Raw genomic sequence first — 12609 nt, 5'->3', positions numbered from 1 at the left:
CCAGTAATTGTGGCAAGGAGGTAAATTGTAAAGAAATGTGTTTGTGTGTGTGTGAGTGTGTGTGTGTGTGTGTGTGTGTGTGTGTGTGTGTTATCTGAGGATTCAAGGGTCTCTGGTGGGACTGGTAGCATGGTCCACTTCCCAGAGCAAAGGTCAGTAGAGCAAAAGGGGAGCCAGAAGGAGCCAGAGCATGGTTGACCCCTGGCAAACGCAGTAGCTTTTAAAACTACATGCAACTCGCCAGAAGGAAAGTGTTTCTCCTTCAGGAAGCAGCACAAGCATCTTGAGGAATAGAGGGATCCTCTGTAGCTTTTGATCTTTGACTGCTTCCTCTCCAGTAGTTTGAGTGGCCTGAAAACCCGTCTTTTTTCTTTTCATCTTTCCTCAGTTCAGTTTAGCTTAAATGTCATCTCTCCTAAAACTGCCTCAAGCCATAATTCTGATTTTGGAATATGTGTGGTTCTAGCTTCTTCCCCCAGGGGAAATGGCTGCTCCTTGGGTCTGCCCATGTAACTCAACCTCATGATCCTCTTTTTCACTTCCTGTCATAGAATGGTAGAGCATGCAGCTAATGAGAGTTGTGTACCAGTGCAAAGGAAAGTTCACGGAAGACGAGGTATGTCAGGTAGTTTTTCTTCTGTGATTTTTAATAGTCCAATATTAGGGATTGATCAAACATAAAAAAAAAACATACAGAGGAAAATGGCAATTATCTGCCACTAATATAGTTTAAGCAATTTACAGTTAGGGATCAAAGATTTAAATGAGAACATTTTTACACAGTCTGGTTAATGCCTTCTGCCTCCTCCTTGTACTTCCTGACTGGTATGAAAAGCTTCACGGCCTATCTGAGTTGTTTACCTATAGACAATTTGCCGATCTGACAATTCTCCGGCACACCCTCTTAAACACAGACTGCTCTCAACCCAGGTTCTGCCTCTCTGTTCCTTAGACCTTTTGTGTTCTTTTAGATTTTCATGACTTTGCATATATTGTCCGTTTTGCCTAAAATGCCCCCTTTTGTCTTTCTCCATCCTGCTTGTCTAACCAGTTCATCTGTCCACTTCCTTTGGAAAATTTCTAGAATTCCCTGGTTAATGCAATTTGATTCTGAGTCCTTTGAGTAGTATGTTATCAATGCATTTATCCTTTTAAAAATATATATTTATGTATTTTTTCTTTCAGCACTAGGCGTTGGACTTAGGGCCTTCGGCATCCTAAGGAAGCATTCTATCAGTGAGTTACAACCCTAGCCCCAAATAAATGTATATAGATTTGGGGGGTGCATGGAGTAAGCTGGTTTGTTATATTAGCTGGTCGATGAGTTCTGGATTCAATTAAGAGACCCCAATCTCAATCAATAAAAGTAGAGATAGGGAGAGGAAGACAGTCCATGTCAGCTTCAGAACACACACACACACACACACACACACACACACACACACACACACACACACACCATACCCATGTTGATGCATGGGAGCATAGCACCTCAAATACAGGCAAAAATATTTTGTTCATAGAAATCTACTTTTTACCAACAGCAACTTAACAAGCTGATTGAGATACAAAAGGAACCAAAGAAGAAGAGGCTAAACAAAGAGCTAATAGAAGATGATTATACGATGTTACTTCATTTCTCCCACAATTTGAATTTTAGTGTTTCATTTTGCATTTTTTCCTCCAGGTGAGTTGGGACTTGTTGGTAAACTCATGGATGCTCCTACCCTCCAGCTCCCGACACAGTGCATATGTGAAGATTGGGTGCTTCCTTCCCTTTGAGACAAGTCTTTCATTGGTGTGGAAGTGACCACATAGCCAAGCTTCCAGTCTCTGCCTCTAACACCATTGAGATTCCAGGAGTACGCCATGGGCCTCCTCTTTTACACACAGATCCTGGGGATCGGCGCTATAATTTTGAGACAAGCACTTTAGTTGACTGTTCCATCTCTCCAGTCCCCATTTTTCCTTTCTCTGTTGCCTTTCACATATTAGGGATGTCTTATGCATCTTGTTTAAATATTAGCATCTTCTGAATTTGTGTAATTACTCTATTGGCGATTTTCTATGCTCTCTTCTTAGCTATCATCATGGCCCTTCCTCCAGTTTGTAGTTCTTCCTTTTGTATATCTTTGTAAGATTGTTTTGTAAGTGTGTTGAAAATACAATTTTTTTCTCAGCTTTTCTTTGTCTGGGAGTGTCTCTGCCATTTCCGAAGCATAGGTTTTTGGAACACTGAATTATTTCTTGATAATTTTTCTTTAGTACTGTGAAAAAACAAACTCATGCTACTTTCTTTCAGAACAGCGGTTTTCCATCTCCCTAAACTGTTGACCCTTTAGTGGGGTTCCTCATGTTGTGAAGACCTCCAACCATAAAATTATTTTCTTTGCTGTTACCTCAGAATTCCAATTTTTCTACTGTTATGAATTGTAATGTAAATATCTGATATGTGGTCCTTCAACCCCAAAGGGTTTGCAACCCACAGGTTGAGATGTACTGTTCTAGACTATTTGATTTTGTTGGGAAATTGGTTGTCAGGTAAATTGGGCTTCACTTACATAATTACCTGTCCCCCTCTCTCACATCCTTGAGTGCTCACTTTCTTTCACCCTTGAGAATCATGTTAAAATGCTTTCATTATAACCCATCATGGTGTAGATCTCATTGACTTACATTTGACTTGTGACCCCTGACCTTCTATATATCCATACCTTTCTTCAGTTCATGAAGTTTTCTGTTATTTTATTTCCTTTCCTTGGCATTCTCAAGTCTGCCTTGAACCCACACAACTGCCTGCCCTTTGTCTGCACTGTACCCAAAGCCACACAGGTCACTCCTCACAGTTTCCTTTATGCCAACCGGAAATGTTTGAGCAGCCATTCCTCTTGCTGTATTTTTCCTCCTGTTTGCTGTTCCCACCGCCTGCCCCCTGTGGATGCCTCTTTTGCACTTTAAATTTTACTGAGTGTAGCTTGAAGCTCAAGAATTACTGCTTTATTTTTTACAAAAAGTTCTTCTGTGTCTTTTGGTTTCTTTTTAGAATACTGAAATGATTATTTCTTCGAGCCCAATGAGCACCCCCCCCAAAAAAAAAAAAAGAAAAAAAAACCTCTCTAAGACCTTCCCCACATTGACTCCTGCCTGACACCTCATTCTACAAGCTTCCTGACCTCATTCTGATTATCCAGTGAGGGGATGATTTTCTTTTCAACACTCAAGATGCTTGTCATGCAATACTGTCTCAAGGTTAAGTATTACTTTTGTCTTCCTAACCTGCTATGTGTGTCCGTCTAAGAATTCTAAGTCAACTGCCTATTTTCTATGCGTCTATAATTACTTCCGGATCTCACCACTGGATGGCACCCAGGTCCAGAATTTGCAGGGCCTGTAGCTACTGTGTTGTTGCAGTCTCAGAACATGGGGACAATCAAAACCCAGGGTTGTTCCTAATATATTGTTCAGAAAGAAACAACAAGAGTAGTCTGATATTTCAAGAGCATCCCCTTTCTCCCAACTTCTTTAAGGTAAATCCAGATGCACCCATGGTTATGCCTCTGTGGTGGTCAGGCATCACAGAATAATGTTCAGATTTTGTTTCGTTTGTTTGTTTGTTTTGAGACAGGATTTCTCTGTGTAGCCCTGGCTGTCCTGGAACTCACTCTATAGACCAAGCTGGCCTATCTCACAGAGATCTGCCTGCCTCTTCCTCCTGAGTGCTGGGATTAAAGACGTCCACCACCACTACTGGGCAATTCTATTCATCTTTAAGCAGTGCATGGATCATATACAGGGGTCTGTGTCATACACATATGCCATCAAAGTCATCAAATTATGCCCATCCCTGAAGAAGCAGCTTTCTAAGAGCAAGCAATACACCACTGAGACCAAGTTGCTGAGAGTAAGCTCATGGTCATAGATTGTTACAACCAATCACAGGAGATGCTAGTTAGAAAAGAAGCCCAGAGACTGGGTCTGTATGTCATCTGGCAATAGTTCCATGGGAAACATGGATTCAGGGAAAAGAAGGAGGCGTGATAGGCACAAGACTAAGATAGGACAGGAACATTAACCCATGTCCTGGTTACTCATAATGAGCTGTCTCACTTATTACATCACTGAAAAAATGTTACTGAAAAAGACCTCTGCCCCTGTTCCAGGTTCCGGGTCAAATAGTTTTTCTCACCTCTGACACACATGGGCCACTTGAAACTGACATTTAAAGTTACTTGTCATTGAGACCCGCATTTGACAGCTCTGCACTCTTAGCAGTTCTGTGCCTGCGGTTCTGATCCAGTTCTATAGAGTATCCCCCTTGCATCTGTATCAACTTCCTGCCCTGACTTTCAGTGTAGTTCCTCTGAACAGGGTAGCCTCTTCAGCCTCTTATAAGAGCCATTGTGTCCCACATACATGGCAGAATACACGTACACAATACTCACATATATAGTATGATGCATGATCCAACAATTATTGTAGTAATTAAGATTGGGGATCAGCGCGGCTGTCGAAGTGACTCAGAGGTTAAATACTAACTGCGCAGCCTGGTGACTTGTATTTGATCCCTGAAAATCACATAGAAAGCTGGATGGACGGCTGCACACTACAATGCCAGCATTCCCATGGCAAGATGGAAGGCAGTGACTGGAGAATCACCTGGAAGCTTGTAGCCCAGCTTGCCCGGAGTATGCAGTGCAGAAGGAGAAATGAGAGCCGCCTTCACAAGATGAGAACCAACTTTCGAAAGCTCTATGCAGACCTCCACACTCATCTTATGGCACACATAAGCCCCAACCCCAAACAAACCAACAAACACTAAGAAATGAAAACTCAAAGTATCTGTGTTTGCTATTGACCATCAATACTAAGTGGAATCAGGAGTGCTTTCTCAGTTAAAGCCAGAGAAATTGGTTTGGCTTGTACATTTGTTATTTCATAAATTCCCACATGTTGGAAAGACTAAAACACATCCAACTATGCCACCAGTGGACTTGCTCGTGACAGAACCGCGGGTATTTGCGAGGAAGAGGTACACCACTCGCTCATTTAGAAACGTTAAAGATAGCATATTAAGGGGTTGGGGATTTAGCTCAGTGGTAGAGCGCTTGCCTAACAAGCGCAAGGCCCTGGGTTCGGTCCCCAGCTCCGAAAAAAAGAAAAAAGAAAAAAAGGAAAAAAAAAGATAGCATATTAAACACTTATCTCTAATGATTCTGACTTTTACATTTCTTATCAACAGCCAAGGAAAGTGTCTTGGGAAAAAATCAGAAGCAAAATAATCACCCATTCTGTTTGCCAGCAATTCTAGTACATGCTGAGCCCCCATATCCCAAAACCGGAAATCCCCAAATGGTCTAAAATCCTAGGCTTTTTAAAGTACTGGCTGATATGACATCACAAGTAGAAAATTCTCCACCATCGAGTCCTGTTGTCTGCATGAAAATTGTTAAAAGTGATTATTAATAATACCATTGAGAATATACTTTCAGGCCTCATATGTAAAGTATATATAAAACAGTTTTGCTTAATAAGTCTGGACTCCCATCTCCTATGTGCCCCATTATGTATATACAAATGTTGAAAAAATGTAATATCTGAGACATCTTTGGTTCTAAACATTTCCCATAAAGGATATTCAACAGAATTGTGTAAAGTTTGCTAACTCTTTGAGACATGTAATATGGACATGGTTAAAAAGGTACCTACTATGAGTTATGCTTCTCTTCTGAAGCCTAAGGACATAACCTTCTGAAGGAGTAACATCTCAGCATTCCTTTGACTTTTTGCTCATTGTTGGGTCCAAGAATTAGGGCTCAGAACTCATACTAAGTGCCCCACCACTGAGCTCTTCACATCTACAATCTAACATTTAATAGAAGAGGTAAGAGTAGTAAACTAAGAAATAATTTCCAGGTTCTGTATTTCTTATACTTAAATGCCTTCTTATCCTTCCTGGATTGGCTGACTTTTGGGCATTTTTTTTTTAATGACGTCCATAGACCATGATTGATTGGAAGCCTCTCAATTGTTGGAGAGATGGGTGATGACTGCCACACACTGAGATTGGGCTCAGGCTTTCGTCTCCCTTAAACTACCAGAGAAACAGAAGCTGCTGATATTTTCCCACAGTGCTTTGCAGGCAAATTCTTGCAGGTACATTTTGACATGTGTTCATGTTGTCAATTTCCTGCTCATAAGTAAACATTTGGTATTGCAAAGGTTTGGGAGGGTCAGCCAATACCGCGAGGTAACCAAGACGCTCAACTACCTCCAGATATGAGCACACAACCTATCAGAATTCTTGCTTATTCTAAACAGATATTGCTTCCAAGTGTAAACTCCTATGATCACACATTTTCTTAACTTTCTGTGCATATTTCACTCATTTTGTAAAGTTTATACCCCTCAATTAGTCGGTTCTTTATATGTGTAATTTTATGGCTCACAGTTTCTTCTTGAGTTAATATCATCTGAATTCTGTGAAATTATAGTATAAAATGAAGAGCATATGGTGTTTATATTGAAGATTTTGGATTTTGTATATGTATCATACATCCTAACATAAGAAATCTTAGCATAGCCACGTCCCTCACCAGCCACAGCACTTTAGTGTTGACCCTGTACCTTTTCTGGAGAGGAGAGCACAGCAAGACTGACCCTGATAGTGGGTGCAAGTAACCCGGTCCCCCGGGTGAGAGCTCAGGAAAACTGGCACTGCCACTGGGGAGAGCTGGCCTTGAGGTCATGAGAGCAGGAGAGCTGGCTCTGTCCCTTACCTGCAGCCCTCAGGAGAACCAACACAGTAGGGCTGGACTTGGTCAAGGAGGACAGGGTGAGCCAATCCTGGGGGAAAAGTAGAACTGGCCCTAACACTCATCTAGCCTGAGGTAGCTGAGGTGGCTTAGATGTGGGACTGATGGCCTCCTCCTCACCACCTATGGTAGTTGGGAGAGCTGGCCCTGAGGGCACGATAGCCCTGCCCCCTCACTGGCTATGACACCTGGGAGAGCAGACCTTGCAGCTCACCTGGGCAACACAGTGGAGCTGGCCCTGATGGAGAAGGCTCAAGTGAGTGAGCCTTGAGGGTGTGAGAGCAGGAGAGGTGGTCCAGCCCATCCAAGGCTACAGCACTTGGGAGAGGGCCTCATGCCTTGACTGGGAATCACAGTGGAGCTGGCCCTGGAAGCATGAGTGTTGGTGAGTCAGCATCTGGAGGTGAGGGAATGAGACCAGGACTCTGCCTCCTGTTGATGGCCACATTGGATGGCCTAGTCAGAGCAGTCTGGAGGGCTCACCTTGGTAGTTTGGGTAGGGAAGAGCTGGCAGGCTGACCAGCTCAGCCACCACCCAGGCCCAGGTCCACAGCTTTGAGTTGGCCACTCTACCATCTAATCATCTGCAGATGGCTGGGACACATGAAAGGGCCAGTCGTGCTATCTGAAGCTGCAGAATCTCCATGACACAGAGCAATGAAAGGATAAATGGGAGGAGGCCCTGTGAGGATCCAATATTGTCACAGAAGCCGGAGATCTCAAACCAGACCAATGACTCATCGCAGTGAACGTTTACAAGAGAAGGTGTGTGAACTTCGGTACACACTGTGACAAACTACAGCTTTCAGGACGAGGTGCGCTCTGTGCTTTGATTGTTCGTGTTTTTTATTTTGGAGAGGAAGTTGTAAGGGCAAAGGGTGACTATGAGGTGGTAGGGAGATGAGTGGAACTGGAGTAAATGGTGTGAAAGTCATGAGGAATCTATAAAAAGTTAAAAAAAAGTAAAACAAAAATGAAATCTTAGTATTGCTATCCTAGTATTTGGAGAAGCATTTATTTTTGAGGTCCTGAAATTGTAATATATATATATATATTTCACAATGCTTTATGAATATGAAAACAGCAAAAAGATAGGCACATCTATATGTTATAAATAACCGTGACTTTTACAATTGTTGACTTTGATGCACAGAAAAATTACATTCATGACACTTAGGAGAATCCTCTATATTGTGAGTAAAATATATGTGCATATATATATATATATATATATATATATATACACACACACACACACATACACACACACACACACACACACACACACACACACATATGAAACCTTATGAGAAACCTTCCAGAGTTATTTCCCTTTCTCTCTCTCTCTCCCCATCTCTCCCCCCTTCTTTCTTTTCTTGTTTTTTTTTCTGTTTTTTTTTTTTTGAGACATAGTTTTTAGTATAACCAGCCCTAGCTGTCCTAGCCTCACTCTGTAGAGCAGGCTGGCCTTGGACCTCACAGAAATCTGCCTGCCTCTGCCTCCTGAGTGCTGGGACTAAAGGCATGTGACACCACACTCAGCTTAAGAATTATTTCTTAAACTTAACAGAATGCAAGAAAGACAAGCTTGACACACACAGCCAGTGCAGAGTATAAGAATAGCAGAGTAAAACCAAAGCTTCCTATGACTGACTGCCTCTGAGTTAATCATTCTCACAGTAAATCATCGGACCCTGATGGAGCACACATCATGTTTCTACTTTAGTATTTCTATTATCCAAGACTGAAAGAAAAAGGCCGAAATATTTGGCTCAATGTGTAGCATTCGGAGCTGGCAGACTCAGCATCGAAGCTTGTGTGTAACTACAGAGCTCTCTCTTCCCACTGCTGGTACTATGGGTAATCATTGGAAGTGTTTAGCAAAGAGGAGAATAATTGGTTTCTGTAGAATATGTCAAGAAACACCATGGCCAAGACATTCCACAGAGCTGCTAGAAGTCTGAAAGAAAAACTGATGCTAGAAAGGAGACGGAATCTTATATCCTTTAATCGTGTGTACTAGGGCGAAAGAAGCACTCTTCTGGTGCCTTGGAGGTTTCAGACAGGGAGAGATGGTTCAATAGTCCCCTGAAAATGCACATATGCATAAGAATAAATAATGTCAAGTGTTGGAAGAGTGTAAGCCAATCAGCTCTATGGTGGGATTTAGATAGGAAATAGGAAATTCAAGTCATAAGCTTAGGCGGAAATTTTCTAGTGTAAGTGACTTAGATATTTAAGCACCCTCATTTGTTTGTTTATAGTCACAGAAAAAGGATTAATTGCTTTTGATTAAACCATTCAATATTGCTGATGTTTTTCAGAAAACCTATCTATGAAGGTCAAAGCTAAGAACAGAGGCTTTGAAGTTTGTTTGCTTATTTGTTTATTGTTTTAGAATCATGGCTAATTTTAGACTAATTTCTTGCTTCTTATTTCCTTCTTCCTTTTTTTTTTAAAATCTCTGTTTTCTCTTTCCTCATTTCAGTAATTTTTCTGGTCATTATAAAGAACCCTGTAGGGCAACAACAGCCAAATGTGAAAACATTCACAAAAATCCTATGTTTGATGCAAAATGACTTTAGTTATAAAGTCATGGTTTAACAATGTGGAAGCTTCTTTTCTTTTTGATCATCAGATAATTGCCATTGTGAAAAGGTATCTCAAATTCACCCTGTGATTTTATACACAATCCACCCTGTCAAAGTAAGATATTTTATCTAAATTGTAAACGGAAGCTGACAGTTCATCCAGTTATGACACAGCCATAGACTGTGTTTAATGAGGAGGACTTGAAGGTTTTTTCCTGGTAACCTCTTCATTTTATCATCTTCATATTGAATCCACTGGGAATACTGTAGTTTTTACTTGTAATTTGTTCATTTATCACTTTCATTCAAAAATCACATTTGACAGACTGCATTGTAGATATCCAGTCAAAAAGGTTTTATTCCTGTGTGTAGTAAAATTGTTTACCCAAGATGTTCCTATAGTCTCTGCTATGATGCTGTGTCACTTGCAAATTATTGTCATAATGCTTTGATTATTTTTTGTTTTCTTGGCTGGAATTTTACCAGGCCCTGGCCACTCACTCTGCATGGACTTGATTCATAGGTGAACTCCAGAATCACAGTGTCCTTCAAAGGCCCCTGACTACCCTGTTTAAGCAGTGGGGACTCTTGTCCTGGCCTTGCATGACTATCAGTTACTTTATGTTAAAGAATTAGGCCAACTTATTTTGCACACACAAATATTTCCTCTTTGCACCTTTAGAAATGAGAATACAAAACCAACAAAGCCAAAGCCAAGAAGTTACAATGGTGGTAACTTCCCAGAGTGATCCTTACTCCTTCTCGTGAGAAGAAGTGTGACCTGTGGCAATTTAAATATCCACTTTTAGCTGCAGAACAAAGAAGACTGGTCAGAAAGCAGACATAGAGCCAGAGAAAGGGACCCCAGCCCACACCCAATGCCAGAGCAACAGGACCAGGAATGTGCAATCCTGTAGTTACAGAACCGGTTATGGCTAGATAGGACCGCTGACCTCCTCTTCAGTTAGCAGTTACAAAGTTCTGAATATTTGAGCAGAGTACTCAATTTCTTTGCGAAAAAAAGTTGGATAGTATCTTCATCGTGTAAAAAGGGCATGGTTTTGATAGACAGAGAAGTGGAACAGATTTTGAATGGTTTTCTATTGCCAAGTAATAGACCTTGTATTTGGCTGTAGTATTTACACTAGAAGTTAATCAGTATTTTTAGAAAATGCTAAAAAGTAATATGAGACTGAAATAATTCTTCACCAACATCATGTGTTGGATTCAAGACAATTTCCTCAGTAGCTTAAAAACAGCACAATACAGGACTGGGTTTTGATATTGATCTTTGACAGACTGCACTGTAGATATCCACAGTCAAAAATGTTTTATTCATGTATCCATTAAAATTATATTACCTGGTTTTATGCCCAACTAATTTACTTATGTCCTGTTGGTTAATTTCAAATCTTTCAAGAGATAATAAATAACTCAAAATATTTAAAACCTAAAGTTTATTTTTTGACACCTTAATGTTTATTTATTTTAGATCAAGGTTTATTATTTTAAGCCATCAGTTTTTAGCTTAAACATGGATGACAGTCAAGATGGCTACAGTTTCATTTACTATGAAATATAACACATACACCCTCTTGACAAATTTGACTCCAACACAAACTTATTTAACCCTTTTGGAGTTGATCAGAATGATTTAGCACACCTAAGATTATAAACCTAAGGTAGTTGTCTGACAGTGTGGGCAGAAAGAAATCCAGCAAAGTTTATGTGTTACCTGTTTTGGGGGAAAAATACAAAATTAACATTACATTTCTTATCCTCATGAAAGGAAGAAACTCAAGCATTTTCCAAATAGTATCACAGTGCCAGGCAAAGCTATTGAAATATTTCCAAGTTTAAAAGTCTTAAAAGTGTCGTCTTACCAGTAAGTGTGTTAAGCTGTGTACAGAACTTTTCAATGCTTGGTTGGTTTGAAGCCTTCGCAAGGGCGATGGATTTCCCAGGAGCTTTTCTTCTCTCTCCTGGTGAGAGGAGGTCTGCCTTGCCTGTCCATTAAGGACTGCTTGGTCTGTGGGATTGAGACAACTGTGGCCTGAGACTCTCATCTGTTCTCTTACTCTACTCGGCTATATTTGGTAACTGAACTCATGTTTCAGCTGAGTGCCACAATCAGGACTCCAAGTAGTGGGTTGGGAAGCAGCCCCAGATCTGAGGCTGGGTTCTTAGAAATGAAAGCCACTTGGTATAGAAGGAAACATAGTTATGAATTGAAAATGACATGACATTTAAACATAATACCCTCTGACTTTGTCAGCCTTTCCCCAGGCCTTTAGTATTTACAGGTATGTTTATGGTTTCCAATTAAAAAAAAAAAAAAGAACTTCGGAGGAAGAGCCCTGGGATGATTAAATTTTAGCCATGTGGTGGGTTCTTCCAAAATAGTAAACTCAGTAGCTATTTAAAAATTAAGCCACCTGCCAAATTGAGTGGATATGCCAATTGATTTCTTACTTCATCGTGTTAATTTAAAATGGTCTTATGACTAGAGTGTGTATTAAAGACATAGTCCAAGGCATAATGGAATAGTGCAAGAAATGGAGACTGAGTCTTATAGTTCAGAGTGTGAGCCCGAGGCATTAAAAACACTTAAAGAATAATTTCCTGAAAAATCTGAGCACATGGTGAATGAACATTGTCTCATACAAGTATGAAGTTGTCTCAACTGTAAATAAATATATATACATATATATGTATATATATATACCACAAATCCTTTTCTTAACTATTTTATAGCAGCTCACTGTGACCTAATCTGTATTGTTCTCTTGTTAATAACAAATAGAGGTAGGAGGAGCCAAGCACTTTTCTGATCTAAGATTGTCTTCTAGAGTAAGATCTAAGGGCGTGGAGAGAATCATAGGGAAGGTCCCAGGAAACTCCAGAAGTACCGAGACTTGATTTGGATCTCATGACCTTTGATCTGGTTTCAGGTCTAAAGAACTCTGTCCCTGATAGTGAAGTTTGTGAGTTGCTCCCTGTTCCGTTCTGATCCCTGGCACAGTGTTTCCATGGCCAATTTGCCCTTACACATTTTACAGCTTACTCTTTGTAGAGCAAAAGTGCTACCCGCCTCTTAAGTCCGATTGTCTTAGTTTGCTTTTGCTGTTGTAAGAAAATGATAAAGATGAACTAATTTACACAGAACAGATGTTGACTCATATTTCTCTAGGCTAAAAGATGTCCAT

General features: G+C 40.5%; 1 protein-coding gene across 3 annotated transcripts in view; it reads right to left on the bottom strand.

The window, feature by feature from the left end:
• The window catches only part of Palld (palladin, cytoskeletal associated protein), a 393294-nt gene extending 381830 nt beyond the window's left edge, over nucleotides 1–11464 (bottom strand). For 2 of the 3 annotated variants that reach the window (XM_039094914.2, XM_039094915.2), the window contains exon 1: nucleotides 11287–11463. The gene's annotated coding sequence lies outside the window, so the exon portion shown is untranslated. Of the gene's footprint in view, nucleotides 1–11286 lie in introns of all 3 variants that reach the window. The other variant, XM_039094916.2, reaches the window with a different exon arrangement.
• Nucleotides 11465–12609: the final 1145 nt, after the last annotated feature.

The sequence above is a fragment of the Rattus norvegicus genome, chromosome 16 (assembly GCF_036323735.1).
Source record: "Rattus norvegicus strain BN/NHsdMcwi chromosome 16, GRCr8, whole genome shotgun sequence".
Classification (NCBI taxonomy): Eukaryota; Metazoa; Chordata; class Mammalia; order Rodentia; family Muridae; genus Rattus; species Rattus norvegicus.
The sequence above is the reverse complement of the archived record's forward strand: the minus strand, read 5'-3'. Positions and strand labels throughout refer to the sequence as shown.